Genomic DNA, 16,397 nt, shown 5'->3' on the forward strand with positions numbered 1-16,397 from the left:
TAGCAAAGAATGGGCCTGAACCCATCTAATCTTCTTCCCCCATTTTAATTTCCCACGATTTCTTCATCAAATCTCTGTTTGCTGGCGGGGATTTGGTGCTATAGAGAGAGAGAGAGAGAGAGAGAGAGAATGAACCAAAATCAGCAACAGCAAGCGAGCGATGGCAGACACGAGGATGACGCTGCGCTCTCTGATTTTCTCGCTTCCTTAATGGACTACACTCCCACTGTAACTCTTCTCCCTCTCGCTAAAATTTGAATTTATTGTTTTTTATAATAAAATTTTAATGGGTTTGTATTGAATTTTACTTTCTCAGATACCAGACGAGTTGGTGGAGCATTACTTAGCCAAGAGTGGATTTCAATGTCCCGATGTTCGATTGTACGTGTTATTTACTTATTTATTGATTTTTTCCAAATAAAAGTTGAACTGAAACAAATTTTAAGATTTATGTTGTCAAGGTTCTTTGTCTGTTTCTGAGGATTTGAATAAATATTATCAGTGTCTGTTAGTTTTTCCTTTTTGAAATTTAGTGCTTATTTCCAAATTTTGATGGGAATTAACTAAGGGGTGTGCTTTCAAAGTTCTTATAACCATGGTGGTCAGGGTAGGGAGGTGGTTTCAAGTTCTTATAAAAATGAGTAACTTTACAAATAAAGAAAAGTTCAAATCTTGCTGAAGAGATTAAAGAAGAATGGATTTTGATGTTATATTTATGTATGTTTTTGGGTTTTTCTTTTAATGCTATATCTTGTCTGATTAAATTTAATTTGGCTTTTTTTTTTTATTTTTTTTTTTTTTTTTTTTTTGCACTGAGTCCTGGTCTGTGGTTCCCATAAGTTTTGCTGCAGGTTCCAGACAGGTACCCAGCCTTTTTCTTCTTGGTTGCGCAAGTACTGAATTAGGTACATTGGGTGATATATATATTTTTGTCCCAGCTCATGAACTTGGCAGTTTTTTATTATTTATTTTTTTTATTTTTTATCAAGTATTGGGCTAGGTATCCTTAGTATTTGCCTAGGATCCTTGACCATGTATTTGAAACTTTAACTATTTGTAGTTATCTATGGGGTGATCCTGGGTCATGCATCAAAAAGATTTCCCCAGGTATCCTCCCCTGATTTCGTCTATGTTAGGACTTTGTAATACTTAGGATTTAATAGCTGAGAAAAAAAAAGAAATTTCATTGAATTTAAAACATAATATGTCATTCAAGGAACACAGCAAATCTAACAAAGATAGTAAGGATCATAGAGTGTCCTTCTACCACGAGTCCCTAAACAAAATTACTTAAGCGATAATATATAAAAAGAAAGAAACACTTAGCAGGTTGGAGAGTTTGGCAAAAAGGATTCTAGTGTACTGAGACTTCTCCCTTCTCATGCATAGTACTGTTTTAGCCACTTCCCATTTATGGGCTCTGTCAGGATTGTCCCATCTTCCTTTGTAAGGTAGTAATACCCACTGTCATGGGCCTTCCTGATGATGTAGGGTCCTTCCCACTTTGGCGCAAATTTGGAGGGTCCTGGTAGGTTTCTTCTCACATGCTCTGATGTCCTTAGTACCAGCTGCCCTTTAGTGAAAGTTCTTGGGCGTACTGCTTGTGCATATGCTCTAGTTATTCTTTGCTGGTACCTCTGGCTTCTTCTCTTGGCTAGCTCTCTTTCTTCCTCTACCCCTTCAAGGTCTGCTAATCTCCTTTCATTGTTTGTGTCTTCGGTATCCTCCTGGCTTTCTTCAAGTAATACTTTTGGTGTGGGAACAATTAATTCTACAGGGCTGATGGCTTCTGTCCCATAGACCAGGGAGAATGGTGAGAATCTCATGGCTGTCTTCACAGAGCTCTTTCATGCCCAAAGTACATCTGCTAAATGGTCACTCTATTTTCCTCTATACTCCTGCTTCATTTTTTTAAGGATCTTCAATATCACCCTATTGGTGGCCTCCGCCTAGCCATTTCCCTATGGGTAGTACAGTGTGGACCTTCCATGTTTGATGTAGTAAGCCTTAGTCAACCTCTTCATGTCTTTGTTTATGAATAGGGTTCCATTGTCACTGATCAACCTCCCAGGGATCCCAAACCTTGTAATAATATGCTTTTGAATGAAGTTTGCTACAGCTGCTCCAGTGGCCTTTTTTAAGGGGATGGCCTGCACCCATTTTGTAAAGTACTCAGTAGCTGTCAAGATCCATATGTAACCATTGGATGGGGAATTTATAGGTCCTATGAGATTAAGCCCCCAGTGTGGAAAGGCCTTGGAGTTGTCATATCCTATAATATATTTGGGTGAGTATGGATTGCTTCTCCGAGGACTTGACATATGTGGCAGGTTCTGACTAACACCTCGGAGTCCCTTTTCATTATTGGCCAGTAGTACCCCAACAATAGTAACTGTTTATAGAGCCTCCTTTTTCTTGGGTGACTTCCACAATCACCAGAATAGACTTCCCTGACTACTTCCCTGGCTTCCCTTGGCCCCAGGCATCTTAGGGGATCCCCGCTGTATCCATTTTTGAATAGGATCCCATTTTGTAAAAAGTATCTGATTGCGAGTTTCTTGAGCTGGTGGGCCAGTGCCCTGTCAATCAGTAGGATCCCTTGAGCCAAGTATTCTATGAAGGGAGTCCGCCAATCTTCTGTAATAAATATAGTGTAGCTTTCTTCCCTATCCACTGAGGATGGGCATTCTTGACATTTTTCTTGTATAGTTGCTGCCTCTTTGTTCATACTTGGCCAGTAGTATCCCATGCACTGCATTCTCCTATATAGGCTGATCTTTTTTGAGGTCCCGCAGACTTGAGTATGTAGTTCTTCCAACCTTAGTTTCCCCTCCTTCTCATTGATACATTTGGATAGGATCCCTCCGGGCAGTCTCATGTATAGTTCTCCTTCTATTAAAGTGTAGTCCCTCAGCTCTTTGACACTCCCTCCGAATCTTGTCTCTTTCATTTTTTCTTTCACTTTGCTCCTCTAGTCCTATTGCTTGGACTTTTTGGGGAATATCCTTTGGAGGATTTTTAAGATGAAGTGCTTCTGCCTTCCTATTTTGACTAGAGTGTCTTTTCCTTTGAATGGTACTTGGGACCCCAGGGTGGCAAGCGCATTTGCGAACCTGTTGTCATTCCTTTGTGTGTACTCTATGCTAAATGTCAGAAATTCCTACTCCAGCCTTTGCGCCCAAGTTCTGTAGGCTGCTAAACTTTGTTCCCCTAGTGCAAAGTCACCTTTTACCTGAGAAACTACAAGATTGGAATCTCCCAGTACTCTCATGTGTTTTACCCCTATACTAAGTGCTATAGTTAGCCTAGTTAAGTATGCCTCATACTCAGCTGCATTATTGAAACAAGAGAACCCAAGCTTGAAAGACAGGGGTATGGTGTCCCCATCCTCGCAGCTTAGTACAACTCCCACTCCATTTGAGGTTACTGTAGTTAACCTATCGAATCTCATTGTCCATTTCTTTCCTAGGATTTTTGCTACAGTTACCTCACTTGGGATCTCTTCACTTAGTGAGGTTTTCTTCTTCCCTGGGAACTATACTAGGAGGTCAGTTATGGCTTAACTTTTGACAGCCTTAGGGGTCTTGAGACCTATGTCATATAAAGAAAGCAGGACCAGCCACTGTGCTATTCTCCTTGCTAGGAGGGGCTGATGCAGGAGTGCTTTTATGGGGTGTGACTTAGTCACTAAAAGGATTTGGTGAGCTGAGAAATACCTCTTCAGCCTTTGGGATGCGTAAATGACCACTAGGCAAGCCTTTTCTATCCTGGGATACCTGGTCTCGGCATCCTTAAGTGTCTTGCTTAAATAGTAAACAGGTTGCTCTTCCCATCATCATCTTCTTGCACTAGCAGGGCTCCTATTGCTTGGGCATTTGATGCCAAGTACAATAACAGGGTTCGCCTATGTACTGGTGCCTGGAGAATGGGTAGATAATTCATAATCTGTTGAATCCTTTGGAAGGCTTCCTATTGTTCTGCTCCCCAGGTGAACTTAGTTCCTTTCTTTAATAGTTTGAATAAGCCTTCTATGACTGAAGCCAGTCCTAGCACAAATCTCCTGATGTAGGAGACCCTTCCTAGGAAGTTTTTGAGCTCCCTTGATGTTGTTGGTCTTTTCATAGTGGCAATGGCTGCAGCTTTGGCTGGATCTACACTTATGCCTCTGTGATGTACCAAGAACCTGAGGAACTTTCCCGCAGATACTCCAAAGGCACATTTCATGGGGTTCATGCGTAGTTTGTATTCTCTGCATCTTTTGAAAACTTGTTTAAGTACCTAGAGGTGTCCTGTACTAGTTTTTGACTTGACCACAATATCATCCACATAATCTTCCATTTCCTTATGCATCATGTCGTGGAAGATGGCTGTCATGGTTCACTGATACGTGGCTCCTACATTTTTGAGGCTGAAGTGCATCACAGTGTAATAAAAATTTCCAATTGAGGTCTTGAATGCTGTCTTCTCAACGTCCTTGGCAGCCATGCAAATCTAGTTGTACCCACTATACCCGTCCATGAATGAGAAGATAGAACTTCCTGCAGTTGAGTCCACGAAGAGGTCAATATTAGGCAGGGGGAACTCATCTTTTGGACATGCCTTGTTTAGATTATGAAAGTCCACACAGCAACGAATTTGGCCATTCTTTTTCTTCACAGGTACTATGTTGGAAAGCCATTTGAGATGTTGAATGGGCTTGATAAAACCAGCTGCCAGTAGCTTCTTGACCTCGTGGATTATCTGAGCTTTTACATCAGTGTGAAAGACCCTAACTGGTTAAACTACTGGTTTGACTTCTGGGTCTACGTTGAGAGCATGGGCCACAAGCCTAGGATCCAGGCCAGGCATCTCATCGTAGGTCCATGCGAACACATCCATGTATTCTTTGAGTAAGGCTACCAGTGGCTCCCTTTCTTGTGCTGTCAACTGGTTATTGATGGAAACAGGCTTCTGGGATCCTAGCTCAGCTCTCAAGTTTATTTCTTCCAATTCTTCCTCAGGCTAGATCTGTGTCTCTTTAACTGGTTCCTCTGGGACTTTCTTTTGAGCTACCATACATTCTGGTGGTTCGAGGCCCTCCTACATAATGTACTTAGGCCCCGTGCACCTTCACAAGCGGTAAATTAATCTTCCCTCGGATTCTTGTACTACTACACATTCCCGGGATCCAGAGGTGCTGAGCTCCTTCTTTTGCCTTTTTCTCTTCAGAAGGTCTCTTAAGTCATGGATACCTCCTCCTTCTTCTTTTTCCAAGATAGGTACTCCTGAGGTCCCTGGCATGGGATTCTCATTGTCAGGTTCCAACTCATCATAGAACATCGTTTCTACAAAGTTTACTTCTCCTTGGCTGAAAGGATTATGGTTGGCAGGGATCCTTACAAGCCTCCTGTTCAATCTCCTCTTAACACATTGATGGTATGTGGATGGTATAAGGCGGTGCTTATGGAGCCATGGTCATCCTAGCAGTACATGGTAGGACACCTTTGAGTTGATTACATGAAATCTGGCTAAGGCTACTATTGGCCCCACTCTTAGGGCCAGCTGTATATATCCCTCGGTTGATTCTGTTGATCCTCCAAATCCGGTTATCTCTATAAGAGCCCCCAGGATCCTTCTTCCAGCTAGGCCCACGGCTTCCAAGGTGCTCAAGGCTATGAGGTTGAGTGATGCCCCTGTGTCCACCAGTGCTCTTCTGATTTGGACACCGTTTATGGTGGCCATTAGATAAAGGGGTCTACGATGGTCTAGATGCTCAACCTCCATGTCTTCATCAATGAAAGTTATGGCATTAGTTGTCTCTAGGAAAGCTTGACTAGCATGTGATTCTGCTGTGAAACACTCCATTCCTGAATCTGCTGCTATAGTCATGAGAGACTCCGTGGCCACCCTTCTTGCTTCTGGACCAAATCCCAGCTGGTTGAATAGTGATCTAAACTTAGGATTCTTCTGGAGGGTCCTGATTGTTTTTGGGTGGAAGGATCCTTCTGGCTCCTTTGCTTCTGCTGGGTTCCCATGGATTACTACAGCCACCACCCCATTTCCTTTGTGGTTAGGCAAGGGTTCCTTTGCACTTCTGGCTCTTTCTAGGTGAGCTCTAAGGTTCCTTCTCTTAGCTTCTTGTGAAAGAGCCTGCGGAGGGTCCAGCAGTCTTTGGTGGAATGCTTGACATAATTATGAATCTTGCAAAACAAAGGATTTTTCCTTTCTTCCTCGGTTGGTGGTCTAGACACAATGAATGGTCTAATTACTCCATCCCCGATCCATTTGTCTAGGACATAGTTTAACTCTTCTGCGGTACATGGGATCAACGATGGTTCCTCGAACATTTTTTCATCAGGCCTTTTCCTTTTTTCTCCTACCGATGCTGTCATGGCTTAGGACGCTAGCATCCTCTTCACCCTCATAGTTTGTGCTGTCCTTCTAGTTCTTTGTAATAGGTCAGCGAACTGTGTGATACTTAAATTTTTGAGGTTGAGTCTGTAGTTGAAAAGCATGTTAGATATGCAAGTCTCTTCGAGTTCATTTTCTTCATGGTCCCCATAACAATCTAAGGACACATCTTCAAATCTTTTGATGAACTAGACGGGATCCTCTCCGGGCCTCTGCCGTACCATCTGAAGGCTTTGGGAAGTGACCTTGTCCTCACCAGGGTAATATTTTGCGCAAAATCTCTCCATCATCTCGTCCCAGGTCTTTATGGACCCAGGTTTCAGTGTGGTGTACCAAGTGTATGCTCTGTCCACTAAGGACTTAGCAAACTCTCTTAGACACAGCTCTCGGTCCCCTGTGTGAGGGCCTATAGTGTGGACGAACTTACTCACGTGTTCTACTGCGCTTCCATTCCTTCCATCAAAAGGATGAAACTTTGGTGGTTCATATCCCTTGGGGTATGGCTTGCCAAGGAGTTCTGGTGGGAATGGGGGATCCCAAGAAAATTGCTTGGGGATCCCCGAAAGTTTTTCCCTTTCTTGGTCCAAGAGGGCACTAACATCTGCCAGTGTTAGGTACTGGAGGTTGGTTCCTCCTCCCACTGCTGACCTTCCTTCTGGTTAGGTCCTGTCTTGGTTGCCCACGAGGGGGGCGTTGTCCCTAACTTCCTGTGTCTTGCCTTCTTTAAGAATGCGAACTTCTTTTTGCAAGTCTTTCAACATTGCAGTCATCTGAGCCATGGGGTTTGGCTCCTACCTTGCGTTTCTTTGTTCTGACACGACCTCCTGTTTTGTCAAGGGTGCCTCACCTCTTTGTCTAGAGGCCACTTCATTTTCTCCTACGGGCTCAGAGGCTGCAGGTGGCATATTAGCACCTTTGCTGTTCCTTGGTCTTGGAGGCATGTTTTTATAGCACAGCTCGAGCTCTAAGGTACTAGCGTTTTCTCCCTTTTGCCCTTTAGAGATTGTGCCGCACTAGTTTGCTCAGGGCTATGTCATTTCCTTTTTTTCTCATAGCTTCTCACTTTTGGTGCGACCAAACGAAAGTCCCTTAGCTGGTTTTCTATTTCCAGACTTCTCCGCTGGTTGATCTTCAGCTATTTTGCTTTTTTCTTCCACCTCTCCAGCTTTTTCAGTTGTACTCTTCCTTGTCATTTCCTCCAAATGGTTGTGATCATGGCTCATGCGTTTTTTGCTTCGTACTTCCTGGTCTCACTGCATGTCTGGGGTATGAGACCCGCATGCTCTTTGACCTTAATCCCTCTTTGCTCAATCTTACTTCGTGCACCTCAGGGATTCCCGGAATCTGATGACTTCTGGGATCTTGGCCCAGTTTTTTTCTCACTAGGCTCCCTTTGGTTTATTGGCCCTGGCCGTTTTGGTCCTCTCTCTCCCCTTACGTATTTTAAACTTTGTCCTTTTATGGGTCTTTGGATCTCAATCTTTTAGGCCTCTTGCCCTTTTCTTCTTTCTTTTCTCTTTTCTTCATTTGTGTGAGCCCAACTCTCCTTTTTCTATTAGCTTCATTATTTATTTATTGTATATATTTTTTTTGTGAAATGAGCCCAACGTTTTATTTCTTTGGGCCTTAGTCTGTGACCAATTTTGAACCTCAACAAAATGCATGAATGTTATGCAATGCAAATCCTATAAAAAATAAAGAAAACAAAACAGCAAAGAACAATGGTCGTAAAGAGTAGAGTAATGAAGCATAAGGACCATGTCAGAAAGACTCAATTAGATTGAGCTTTTTGCATCCAAAACTTATTAGATGCAACTTGAGCATTGGAGTTCTTATTCACATTAGAATTCTGAGCAACTCTAGGATTTGAATAAAGGTTTAAAGCCTTTACCAATTTACCAATAAGTACCATAAGATCTTGTGCTTGAGGCATAGGTACTTTTGGTTTGTTTGCTCACTTAGCAACTTGCATCTTGAAACAGTTTGGACGAATGTGCCCAGACTTTCCACAAAAATGACAAATCCATGCAGGCTTATCTGGCAACTTGCCCTTAGGAGGATTGGGACTTTTAGGTTTAGACTCTTGAAGATCAACCCTAATCTTCCTAAGAGGTGTAACTTTTACAGATTTAGCAGCCTCACTCACAAAGGGTTTGACAACCTCACTCACTGGGGGTTCAGAAGAAGGAATAAAATTTGTGGAATGGGGTTCAAGCATAAAGATACTTTCTACAAAACCTAAGCCGATTTTGTTAGAGGGAGACTTTTGAATACTCAGTATGTGATCAAGTTTGGAACTTGCAGACCTATTAGATTGTTCTCTAGCAACTGATAATTCAAGTTCCAAATTCTTAACTTTATCAAGAAAAAACATGTTCTCAGTCTTCACATTATTCAACAATTCATTAGCATCAGACAATTTCACAAGTAAAATTTTCTTTTCAAGTTTAAGAGATGCAATTTTCTTTAAGCCTAAATCAACACTCATAGCATCCTTTGCAGCAACTTTGCAAAGTTTTTTATAGGATTCTTGTAAATCTGCATCCTCAGAGAGTTCCCCATCAAAAAGGTTCTCCTCAATAGCAATACTTTTATCAATTACAATAGTAGTAGTGAAAGCAAAGAAGTTTCCATCCTCATCACTACCAGACTCATTGTCAAAAACTTCATCATTACTAAGGGTTACAGTCATAACCTTACCCTTAGACCTCAAGAATATTAGACATTTAGATTTCACATGACCATACCTTTGACACCCAAAACATTGTTGACCTATAGAATTATTAGAAGGCTGACCTACTTTTTCTTTATGTTTTTTAGTGTTATTAACCTTAGTGGGATCATTCCTCCTAAAATGTCTAGGTTCAGCAGTGTTCTTACCTCTTGCCCTTCTGTTATTGTTCCTAAGAAAATTTCTAAAGTTCTTGGTAAGGTAAACAATCTCTGTAGCAGAGAGCTCATCATCAAATCCACTCACATCAACAGACTTAAGAGCCATTGATTTGGATTTACTAGTCTTAGGTAGGTCCAACTCATAGGACTGAAGAGATCCTACAAGTTCATTAATAGGGATAGAGTTTACATCCTTGCTTTTAGTGATGGTAGTTACTTTGGGTCTAAAATATTTAGTCAAAGATCTAAGAATCTTCCTAACAATTTTAGGTTGATTATAGATTTCACCCAGATTATAAGCAGAATTAATAATATCATTAAACTTAACATAGAATTTATCAAAAGATTCATCATCAGACATCCTAATGCTTTCAAATCTAGTTGTTAATTGCTGCAACTTATTGATTTTAACTGCCTTTGTACCTTCATGCACAGTTTGGAGGATATTCCAAGCAATATGAGCAACCTCAACATTAAAGATTCTCTTAAATTCCACCATAGAAATAGCATGAAAGATAATATTCATAGCCTTGCTATTAAAAGCTGCTGCTTCTTTCTAAGAAGTTTGCCACTCACTCATAGGAGTAGTGGGCTTCTCCCATCCGTATTCAACGGAGTTTCAGACTCTCTCATCAATAGATTTCAAGAATGCTTTCATCCTTACTTTCCAATAAGCATAATTATTCCCATCAAAGTGAGGTGGAATAACAAGAGAGTGTCCGTGTTCCATGACAATCGGGATTAAGGATCCGCACTTAGATCAAAGGATCTACAACAAGAGTGCTACCCACTCTGATACCACTTGTACGTTTTTAGACCCTTTAAAACACAACCAGATTAACCTAGTTAATTAGCCAAGTGATTACTTAGTCAAAATATCAGATCTAGGTTAACACAAATATATCATATCAATGTAGAGTGCGGAAAGTAAAGAACACAAAGATATGATGACCCTGGAAAACCAAACCGGTAAAAAACCTGGAGAGGATTTAACCTAGCTATCCTTAAGGTAAACTGAATCCACTATGAAAGAATTGAAGTTTACACAATAGCGACTTAGACCACTAATATCCTATTGCTACCTCAAGTAGGAAACTTACTACCACGACCACGTGACAACTCTGAGTCCACAAACTACTTCTTTCTTGGATTCTTAGCAAGTACAAGCAGTCTCGCTTGAGTATCTTTAAGCTCTTGAATCTGCAACTGAATTGATCATCAAGTTCTTGACATAGTCTTGATTCTTGATAACCCTAAGTATGTGTGAAGGCAAACACCTCTAGATCTCACAAAAGATTCACACACACAGCATAAAGAGCAACTTAAAAATGTGGCTAGGGTTTTCCTTTTTTTTATACTTATGACAAAATATAAAACCCTACACATTAAACGGGCTTGGGCTGAGTTGGAAATTCTGCAGAAAAAAAAAAAATCTGCACGACTTTCGATTGGTCGAGTCTAATTCTCGATTGATCGAGTCAGGCAGATTTACACAGTAAATCCTGCAGCAACTCAATTCCAACTTTACATAAAAACACATACTTTGAGCAAGTCTAAATAAGACTAAAACCGTTTTGATCATGGTTTGCCAACTTTACAAAATGAAGTTCTAATACTTTAGTTCCTAATTCCTTAGAACCTAACAATTTTGATTCCTTGAAATTAAATTTCTTGGAGTGGGGTGACTGATAAGGATATGGACTAGACCTTTTGATGACTGAAATTTTAAATTTTCTTCTATGCCTTGTTTTAACAGAATGAAGAGATTCAGGTTGTAAAAAACTGGGCATTTCCTTTTGTTGAGGTTCAAAAGTTGACTACAGCCTAAGGCCCAAAGAAATAGCACGTTGGACTAATTTCATAAAAAAAATGAAGCTAGAGAAGATAAGAAAACAAGGGGCTGGGCTCACATAAATGAAGAAAAGGGTGAGAGGCCCAAAGAATTGGGATCCAAAAAAAAAAAAAAAAAACAAGAGAGAAGCCCAACCGACTAGGATTAATAAACCAAATGGAGTCTAACAAGAAGAGCTGAGCCGGGATCCCCGAAGTTACCAGAGTCCTGGAATCCCTAGGATGCGCAAAGTAAGAATGAAATAGATTCAAAAGAGGGATAAAAGACAAAGAGCATGCGGGTCTCATGCTCCAGACATACAGTGGGATCAGAAAGTACGAAGCATACGCAGGAGCTATGTCTCAATGAACTAACGATGAGAAAACCAAAAAAAGGGGGTAATTGGGAGGAGCTTTCAACTCGACAGTGAAGATTCCAACTATTTAGGGAAAATGACAAGAACGGAGTGCAAACAAAAGTTGGAAGAAAAGGCCAAATAGCTGAAGATCAGTGGATGTAGGGGACCTCAAAATAGAAAACCAGCTAGGGGCTTTCCACTCGGTTGAACCAAAAGCAAGAAGTTATGAGAAAGGGGAAACAACCAGCCCCTGAGCAAGACTAGCACAACACGAACTCTGAGGGGCAAAAGGGGGAAATCACTGGTGCCCCGAAACCCTAGAGCTGCGCTATAAAAGGAGAGAGGAATCCATGCTGAAGGATTTAGATTGGGATAGACTAATTTCTTTATTCAGACACTCATAACCATTTTTTTTTTTGGGGTTTCTAAGAAATATATAAAAGCCGTAGAAAGAGCTTTGTAAAACTCAAGAAAAAACAGAGGAACCACTCCCAGTATCCCAGAGACAGCCACTACAACACATGCTCAGATTCAAAAACTTCAAACTTTGCAAGTTTTGGAAGCTTGAATAGCTATCAAAGTTTGCAATTTTTGAGCTTAGTTAAACCTTGTATTATGTCTTAGTGAGCACTGTAATCATAACTAAGGAAAAACTAATAAAATGCCTCTCACTAATTCGAGGACCCCTAACTTTTTTCTTGTACTATATTTATTTTGCTATGCATTTCTTTGCTGTTAAATTGTCATTCAATACAGTAATTTCCGTTTGTTAGTTTATTTGTGTTGTAGGAAGCTTGCTTATTGAACCACTTGGTTCTCAAACAGCCTTTTAGCTACGGTGAACCAGGCCTAGTCCACTAAGAATAATTATTTGGCCTAGGATCTTTGGGCCACTGTGCTAAGAAAAAAAAGGCACTCTCACACCTTTTCGTTCATGTTGTTATCAATCAATTGAAACTCCAAGATGTATTCGACCTTTCTTTGTCTGCTAATGTTGTATAATTATAACTGGTGCAAGTTGATCCAACTTCTAAGACTATATTAGTTTCTAACTAGACCTCCGTTTAAAATGGCTTTGCAAGACCTCCATTTAAAATTGCTTTCTAAGAAGAGAATTTATTGCTTTGATAGAGAAAAATTGGCTTCGAATGAAGTTGATTTTCATTTGGAGATATGAACAACACAAGTTTGATATAAGATTGGGTCGCATATTTCTGTCATAATGACCTGTTCTAATGAAGCTAAGAAGCAATTAATCCAAGAAGAGCAAAGACGACAGTGTTTCACTAAATACAATTACATCACTGTTTTAAATAGAACAACATCATTCTGCTTCAGATATAAGAAGACTATGCTAGCCGTTGGAAAAACTAGCTGTTGAAGCTCTGGAATTTTGAACATTACTCTGGTTTATGGCTTTACTCTTAACATCCCCCTCAAACACGAGGCTATGTCAGCCAAGAGTTTGCCACGACGAAACAGAAAATGAGGACCAAGCAATGGCTTAGAGAAAATGTCAGTGAAATTGTCACGACCAGAGATGAATTTGATCCCTAAAGTACTACGAAGAACACAACCCCTCACATAATGATAATCAACTTCAATGTGCTTGGTTTTGGAATGAAAGACAGGATTAGAGGCCAAAGCAATTGCAGAGTTGTTGTCACACCAAAGAATTGGAATGTGAGGAAGAAACTATTTAAGTTCCTTAAAGAGAGTACGAAGCCAAGCCAACTCTACCACTGTGGAAGCCAAGGCACGATACTTTGCCTCGGTGGAAGAACGTAAGACAGTGGACTGCTTCTTGGAAGACCATGAAATTGGGCTTGAACTAAGAAAAACTAATATCCCAGTAGTAGATTTTCTGTTTGTTGGGTCACCAGCCCAATCCACGTTAGAAAAGGCAAAGAAGGTAAGTGGACCAAGAGCAAGATGAATACCAAAATGCAAATTTCCTCTCACATAATGAAGAACACGCTTGGCTGCCTCCAAATGAGAAGTAGTGGGATGGTACATAAACTAACACAGTTGATGCACACTAAAAGCCAAATCAGGGCATGTGAATGTCAAATACTGGAGAGCACCCACTATACTTCTATACTCAAAAGGATCAGGTAAAACAGATCCATCAAAAGGAGTAAAACGGACATTGGGACAACATGGAGTCTTTGTAGGCTTAGAATTCTCCATCTTGAATCTATGAAGCACATCAGAGGCATATTTGGATTGGCACAAGGTGAGTCCAAATTTGGAAGGCACAATTTGAATGCCCAAGAAATAAGAGAGAGCACCCAAATCCTTAAGCTCAAAAGTCTTACTAAGAGCAGTGACAAGATGAGATACTTGTGAATTGGAATTGCTGATAATGATAATATCATCAACATACACTAGGAGATAAATGATAGTCTGATAAGAGTGAAATACAAACAAGGAGGAATCTACCATGGAAGCTTCAAAACCAAGATGCAAAAGCTGGGAAGTAAATCTGTCAAACCAGGCTCTTGGGGCTTGTTTCAAGCCATCCAAAGATTTGTGTAATTTGCACACATGATTAGGGAATTTGTGTTCCATATAGCCTGGTGGTTGCTCCATATACACTTCCTCCTTTAGAAAACCATGGAGGAAGGCATTGGAGACATCCAACTACCTGAGAGGCCAATGAAAGCTCACTACAATAGAAAGAACAAGCCTCACTATAGCTGGTTTTACAATTGGACTAAATGTCTCAGTGTAGTCCACACCTGCCTGTTGATGAAATCCCTTAGCAACCAATCTTGCTTTATAACGAGCAATGGTGCCATCACTATGTAATTTCAGCTTATAAACCCATTTACAACCCACTAAATTAATGCTAGGAATAGTAGGAACAAGATACCAAGTCTTCTGCCTTTGCAAAGTAGAAAATTCCTTATCCATGGCCTGAACCCATTGAGGAAACTTACAAGAAATCTTATATGATGGGGGTTTAGTATAAGTATAAACAAACCACAGCCTTGTAGCATAGTTTAGGCTTGGAGATACCATTCTTTGATCTGGGGGTCATAGGATGGGTATTCACAGGAGCAAGAACAGATATGGTGGAATCAAGATGGGAAGAGGTAGTTGGAACAGAAATAGGTTAAATAGATGGGATGGAGCAGGAGGTGTAGGAACAGATAGAGATGATGATGTATGATTTGGAGGTGTAGAGTGAGAAATGGAGGTAGGTGGAGAAATAGGTGTAGTAAGAGGAATAGAGGCAGATGGATTTGATATTGTGGAAGTGTTAGATTGGGAAAGATGACAAGAAGTGTTAGAATAAGTAGTAGGACTAAGTTGTGTAGTGTGAGACAGATGGTTAGAATAACGACCTAGGATAGAGGGCTGATTGGAAGAGTGTAAATATAGTAGATTGGATAGCCAAGTATCTAGATTAGGTGTATTAGGGGTTGAAGTAGAAGAGGGAGTAGAAGAAAAGGGAAACTTAGCTTCATTAAACAAAACATGCCTGCAAGTATACAGTTTATGAGTGAGCAAGTCAAGACATAAGCAGCCTTTTGAAATTGCAAAATAGCCAAAGAAAATACACTTTGTGGTCTTATGATTAATCTTGTGTTTGGTGTATGGCCTAAGAAAGGGATAACAAGCACAGCCAAAAATTTTAAGAGAAAATATATCAAGATGTTGACTATAAAGCTTGTACCAAGGAGAAAAGAACCCTAGAGTAGCTGTTGGAAGTAAATTGATTAAAGTCATAGCTAATTGAACAACAAAAGACTAGTATGAGGAAGGTAGGGAAGCCTGAGAAAGAAGAGTGATGGTAGTTTCAATTAGGTGTCTATGCTTCCTTTCTACTAAGCCATTTTGTTGAAGTGTATAGGGACAAGAAATCTGATGAAGAATCCCATTGGAAGATAGAAAAGACTCAAAGGACTTAGAAGTATACTCACCTCGACCATCTGATCTAAGAGTTTTAATGGTTGAGGAAAATTGTGTTTTAACCATAGCATGAAACATGACAAATTTTAAGTAAACTTCAGACTTATCAGAAAGTAAGTACAACCATGTGTTGAGGGTCATTTTAGTAAAACAGGCCCAACTCAGCAATGCAGGTAGCAAATAGAAGTGGCAAGTATAGAATAAAACCATTAAGCCTAAGCAGCAGGAATAATGGATCACAGACGCACAACATGAACAAATGAGTCTTGAGGAAGCAAATGGGCCCAAAGGGTCCAGAAAGAGAGAAATGGCACCCATGGGCAGTATATGGTATGGAAAAGTGAGAATGGGCCGCGACAGGCCCAAGGCAATGTAAACAAAGAAAGTAAGGGTTGATGGCAAGCCCATGAACCCCAAGGATGAGAATAAGGAAATTGGGTCGGGGAAGCCCAATCAAGTTAGTAAAAGCTCATGGAAATGCAAAGTTAGTGAGTGGGCCGAGGAAGTCCAAAGGAAGTAAATGGGCCGTAGGCCCAAGGAAAAATGAAAAGGACACTAGAGCCCATAAGTAAGAACACCAATGGCCATATTAAGCCACTGGGGGAAAGAATGGAATAGCAGGCCTGAAAAGAAGCCCAACAGGAGCAAATCTCCATGGCAGGAAATGCCAAGTAATGTGGTAGGAAGCCAGGGTAATTAAGAAGTGGGCTGAAAGAAATAAGAAGCCTAGTACCACGTAAAGTCCAGCCCCTAGAGGGAACAGTGAATTATGAAAACGGCCCACGTAAAAGAATAGAGAAGCGTGGCAGACTGTGTAAACAAAGCTCCAGATCGCGGCAAACGCATGAGCAGTAGGCAGATTTTAAACATACATAACAGGAAGGCACGCATAAGGCCCAAGCATCACCAGCCTGTACCCAGCCAATATGGGACGTGATGGGGCCATAGGTCAGAGGTAAGAGGTAAGGGGGGTGTGGTTTGGTGGTGGGGAGAGGGGAAAAGATCTAT

The 16,397-nt window shown here is 40.7% G+C and overlaps 1 long non-coding RNA gene across 1 annotated transcript in view; it reads left to right on the forward strand.

Annotated features, from left to right (window-relative positions):
* LOC136070253 (uncharacterized) overlaps positions 1-16,397 on the forward strand; it is a 41,461-nt gene continuing 25,064 nt past the window's right edge. Inside the window, exons 1-2 of the long non-coding RNA XR_010631541.1 lie at positions 1-228; positions 317-381. This is a non-coding gene — a long non-coding RNA (uncharacterized LOC136070253). The remainder of the gene's footprint in view (positions 229-316; positions 382-16,397) is intronic.

This window comes from Quercus suber, unplaced genomic scaffold (genome assembly GCF_002906115.3).
Source record: "Quercus suber isolate HL8 unplaced genomic scaffold, Cork oak 2.0 scaffold_221, whole genome shotgun sequence".
Classification (NCBI taxonomy): Eukaryota; Viridiplantae; Streptophyta; class Magnoliopsida; order Fagales; family Fagaceae; genus Quercus; species Quercus suber.